Below are 5,426 nucleotides of genomic sequence, written 5' to 3'. Positions count from 1 at the left end.
GGGAGTTTCTCCCGGCAGATAGAACTGCCACAAGAACGGCTGCCGGTGATTACTTGTCCCGGCAGATAAACTATTCCCGGCAGTTTGTCTGTCCTATCTGTTTTATTTGCCGGCAGTTCTATTTCTCTCGGCAGATTGATCATGGCATGGGAACTACAATCACCGACAATTAAACTGTCGGCAGAACCTTGTTAACCCGGCAGTTAACATGCCATCACATTGATTTCACTAACAAAATTTTCTACCCAGCTTATCCCTAATTTATACATACCACTTCTCAATCAAAGTTACGTATAAGCCACATCCAAAACCTCAAGCTTCATTTGATAAGCGACCAAATACATGTTTCTTGATACATTAAGGATGTTGTGCCACAAAAGAAAAAAAAAAGACATGTTTCTAGATGTGCTACAAAGCCAAAATGAGCATACATCGGCTTGTGTGCTAAAATAACCACCAAAATGAGCAAAAAAAAGTATGGACGCCTTGCAAATCTTGCCAAACCTCCAACACCTTCAAGATCTTGTCAAACCTTCAAGAGATGTGTTCAAGGCCTTGTTTATAATGCTAAGCTGAAAAAAGTGAAGTGAAGTTTGAGGTTAGTCCAAAGTGCATCTGCATGCTAAATAGTCTCTTGCTAAATATAAATATGCAATAAAGGCACAATCTAGTTCTTCTATCTATCAGAAAAAGAACAAGAATGACTCTTAAGAGAAGAGGAGGGGCAGCTCGGCAGCAGCACCACCACCATCAGCATAGCGTGCAGAGGAGGGTCAACAAAGCAGAGGACAAGAAAAGGAGTAGCATCAGCAGCAACACATCATCAGTCTCTCCACTCGCCATTTTAATTGTTTGTTCTTATTCATGCTTGAAGAAAATGAAGTCTTGGACCAATTTAGGAATAGCTAGCTGCACATAGAACATCCCCTAACACATGATATAACCAAATTTTCTTCTACTTCCCTAAGTGTGTAACATGCGAAGAACTCAGAACTAAAATTCAGATATGTTTCAAGAAACCCATGTCCATGATTGTTTGATTTAGGTCATTCACTTGTCGTCCATCAAACAAAATCAGAACTTAAACATTATTTCACATATGTGGAAGAGCTAAACAGTAATAGAGCATAAAAAAATGTACCACACTGTACATCTGTGACAGCAGATCCAACATTGCTCCTGTCAAAATTCTGAAGTCCTAGAGGCAATAATCGCTATCAGAGTTCATCAAAAAGAGTACACTGAAGCAATGAAATTTATTAATAAACAATTAACTATAATTATTACCGACTAATAACATGTTTCAAATGGACAACCTAGAGTACATGCACATATATATTTGTTAACCTTTTGGCTACATAGCACATTAATAACTTCCGTGAGATAAAGAACATTTAGAGACTTTATCACCTCATTATTTCTTCTAACACTGTCGGCTCTTTTTCTTCCATCAGTCATCCATGTCACTTTATCCTCCCTGGGTCATTCTTCTTTTCGAAGATATTCACCTTCACACGAGTGCCGGTTTTAGAAATCAGCACACGGATATCACTCATGCTTGTCTTTGCAAAGATTAAAGGAAGTACGGAAACTACACAAAAATAGGAGACGATGCCTGCAGCTCACTTATAGTTCGGACTTGCTGTCCTATATCTTCTGGACAATGTATATGGCTCAGATATGCAAAACACTACCAGTTCAACTATTTCCCATCAGTAGCATTTGAAATCTAAATTATGTAACGGTCCTGTGTAACTCTAACAGCTAACATAAACCTTTTTTCTATTATAAGATATTACAATAATTTTCAGTCCAGTTCTCCCTATTGTAGGATTATCCGTTTATATACTTACTACTGTAGGATTATTTGTTTATACATAAGTTAATCTATAAATAGTATTCAATTTTGTTTCATGGACATTTTTTAACTCTAATAAATAAAGTGAAGTAATTGCTCCATTTGTTTTTCTTTTAGCCTGAGCGATGCGTTTTTTGTTTGTTTTATTTGACGTCATGAGGGCCTGCAGAGCGATGCGTGCAAGCAGCGGGCCATCAGAAAATTGCACCAATACTGACCGCTTGGCCAGCTAGTTGTCCTTTGCTCGAACAGATGGGCCAGCTAGTTGTCCCATGCGGTAGCCGGACCGGGCATATCAAGGCTAATGAACTCTCTAGAAATTTATTGGGACGAACAAGCTTCAAATTGAACCAGACAAAACAACAGTGCAGTACAGAATAAAGGAGATGCATATCACCTGAACATGATGCAAACCAGAATATAGCCACCAGAGAATAGTGCATCAGGCTCAAATAGGAGCTCCACTGCAGACATCCACCCCTGTAAACTTGCTGCTCCCAGATCCAATAACATCCTCTCCCCCACATGCACATAACAGTGTAATGGTTTAAAATATTAGACAGGATTTGTAAGCAGAAAATTGGACAAAGAACTTGCCTTGGACTAAGCAACGTGCTCAAAGTAGAGGTGCTTGAAGTAGAAGAAAGACCAAGTATGTGCGTTATGGGTTTTTAGTTGCCCGAGTGGAGTAGTTCTGTAAGGACGAGATGAAGCAGCGGTGCAACCCCTGCGCCAGAATAGCTAGCTCGAGGTCTCCGCCCCCATTGTTGCAGTTAAGTGATTTGGTTTCCCCAAAAATTGTGTTTTCTAGAACCTATGCACAAACAGTTGTGGTTCCTTGATATTTACACTTAATACACCTTCCTGTTATAACTGGTCTAAATAGGCACAGTATTCTTTTTGATAACCTGAATAGGCACAGTAGATCATCTGAGAAATGCCCCAAAGCATCCAAAATTTCTAATCATTGCACACTTGACTGTATTTAGGTGCATCATCCCAAAGAAACTGAATGTATTCGTTAATTTGATCTATAAGTAAAAACAATGCAGAAGTGGGAGAGGGTCAATCTGTCATACAGTCATTCATCAAAACCAAATCAAATACATTGCATGAGAGATGACCCCAAGCTCCTGGACATCAATTCAATTCAAATGTTTTTTCTGGCTCATACAATCGATACATACATCATGCTGCCAAAAAAAGAATGCATCATGAGAGGCTTACCTTGCGATGGATTTTTCTAGCTGGTAGTCAGTGGAGGAGAGAGCCAACAGCAGGAATGGCTCTTGTTGCAGCCACCAGAGGAGCAAAGTAACAACAGGCGATGGAGGAGGCTTAAGAGCTGGCCGATCTGGGGAAATGTTGGCCTCGATATCCTGGACAAGGAAGAAAAAGGCCGGCGACCTAGGGCAAGGACGGGGATGCTCCGACGCGGTGGTGCTGCAGCGGTCACGGGCCATGGCGCAGGCTAGGCGAGGCGTCGATGACCAGAGTTGCGGGGTGGAGGCCGTCCTTGGGCGCAGAGGCGGAAGGAGGTCGAGCGGCGGACCAGCGGCGAGGCGCTCGGCCGGTGAGGGCCAGCAGCAGGGGCGGCGCTGAGGATAGGCCGCGACGATGACGCCATGGGGGAGTGGCGCGTGCTTGCTGCGCGTGAGCTCGTGCGCGGACCAAGGAGCAGAGGAGCGGCAGTAGGCACGGGGAACAGGCGGCGCTCGGCATTGACCTTGGCGAGGACGAGAATGGTGGCAACCTGCGGCGGAGGGAGTCGGCGGTGGAAGTTGCGGTCGTGGGCGGAGGGGCTCGGCGGCGGATGGCTTGGTCGTAGGGCGGCGGCGGCGGCGGCGCGGTTGGGGAGGAGGGTTGGGGACGAGGGTTCGATTTGGGGAAAAATTGGTCGGGGCGGCGGCTATATTTGGGTTTGGTGCGAACGTTTTGGGCTTCTTCGCGCGCTTGGCCCAACAACTTTACGTCTCCCCCCACGGGCCTCCCGGCAGACTGCGTGCCTGGGTTTAGTTGTGCCGGCAGATAGAGTGACCTTAGTTATTGCTGGCAGTGTGCACGCCTTCTTGTATTTACTTCTCCCGGCAGTTTATCCTGTTAGAATATAGAGTTGTAATCTCAACCTCCTTCCTTCTCTTGTATTCTACCCAAACTCTTTCTGTCATAACCTTGTACGTCAAGTCAGATTTCGGCCACGCATCAATATAAACTACCACGCGGCTCCCTCGATGGAGTAGGAACGCTTCATATCTTTCATGGTAATCAGAGCCACCTCTTCTCATACATCTAGCCACGATCCAAAACCCTAGAAACCACACATCATCGTCTCCATGGCTTCCTCCGCCGGCGTCTCCCTCAACCTTGGATCGCCGCCGTCTGAGAAGCTCGCAAGAGGTAATTTCATCCTCCGGAAGACGCAGGTCCTCCCAGCCCTGCGAGGCGCGCAGGTGACGGGGCTCCTGGACAACACCGATGCCGCTCCACCCAAGATGGTGGAGATCACGAAGGCAGACAAGACCACGGCCCTAGAGCCGAATCCCCTATACGGACCCTGGATCGCCAAAGATCAGCAGGTTCTATCATACCTTCTCAATTCCATGTCTCCAGAAATTCTTGCACAAGTTGTTGGGAAAGATTCCACCTTTGAGCTCTGGACGACGGTGACAAATCTCTTCGCCTCACAATCTCAGTCTCGGATTACTAATCTGAGAATCGCCATCACCAATACCAAGAAGGGCTCAATGTCAATCTCGGCGTATACGGCGAAGATGAAAAGTCTTGGGGATGAACTAGCTGCTGCAGGTCGTCCCGTATCTGATCCGGAGATGGTGGACTATATTCTGGCCGGACTGGACCGCGACTACGACCCCGTGGTGGCGGCGATCGGCGCTGTCAAAAACATCATCACAGCCGACGATCTTTTTGCCCAGATTGCTGCCTTTGATCAAAGGATGGAGATGCTAGGCGACTCATCTTCAGGCGGGTTCTATTCATCTGCTAATGCGGTCTACAGAGGCCGTGGCCAGTCCCGTGGCAGATCTCGCGGGCGTGGAGGAAGAGGCCGTGGCCGTGGTGATCGTGGTGACCGCGGTGACCGACAGTCGTCTTCCTCCAATGGAGGCGGCGGATTCAGATGCCGTCCTCGACAGCAACAGCAACAGCAGGCTCGTGAGCAACAGCATGACTATTCAGAATGTCAGATATGCTACAGACACCATCCAGGAGGTGCACGAGTTTGCTGGTGGCGTTATGAAGAAAACGACCAGGAAGAAAAGCAGGTGCATGCAGTCTCCTATGGCGTGGACACCAACTGGTACGCCGACAGTGCAGCAACAAACCACATCACAGGTGAACTTGACAAGTTGACGATGCGGGAGAAGTACAATGGAGGCGACCAAATTCGCACGGCAAGCGGTTCTGGTATGGATATCACACACATTGGTAGTTCAATTGTTAAAACCCCCGTGAAAAATTTACACTTGACCAATGTCTTGCATGTTCCTCAAACCTCTAAAAATCTTGTTTCCGTTCATCGATTCACTCTTGATAACAATGTTCTTATTGA

General features: G+C 46.4%; 1 long non-coding RNA gene across 2 annotated transcripts; it reads right to left on the bottom strand.

The window, feature by feature from the left end:
* Positions 1 to 303: 303 nt before the first annotated feature.
* On the bottom strand, positions 304 to 3,712 carry LOC119307126. Of its 2 annotated transcripts, none has more exons than XR_005149165.1 (4): positions 2,256 to 3,712; positions 1,411 to 1,508; positions 1,142 to 1,198; positions 304 to 572 (listed from the first exon to the last, which is right to left on the bottom strand). It is a non-coding gene; the product is annotated as an uncharacterized LOC119307126 (long non-coding RNA). The 2 variants fall into 2 exon arrangements; XR_005149163.1 differs by having other exon boundaries at positions 1,142 to 1,190; positions 2,256 to 3,711.
* Positions 3,713 to 5,426: the final 1,714 nt, after the last annotated feature.

The sequence above is a fragment of the Triticum dicoccoides genome, chromosome 5B (assembly GCF_002162155.2).
Source record: "Triticum dicoccoides isolate Atlit2015 ecotype Zavitan chromosome 5B, WEW_v2.0, whole genome shotgun sequence".
Classification (NCBI taxonomy): Eukaryota; Viridiplantae; Streptophyta; class Magnoliopsida; order Poales; family Poaceae; genus Triticum; species Triticum dicoccoides.
The sequence above is the reverse complement of the archived record's forward strand: the minus strand, read 5'-3'. Positions and strand labels throughout refer to the sequence as shown.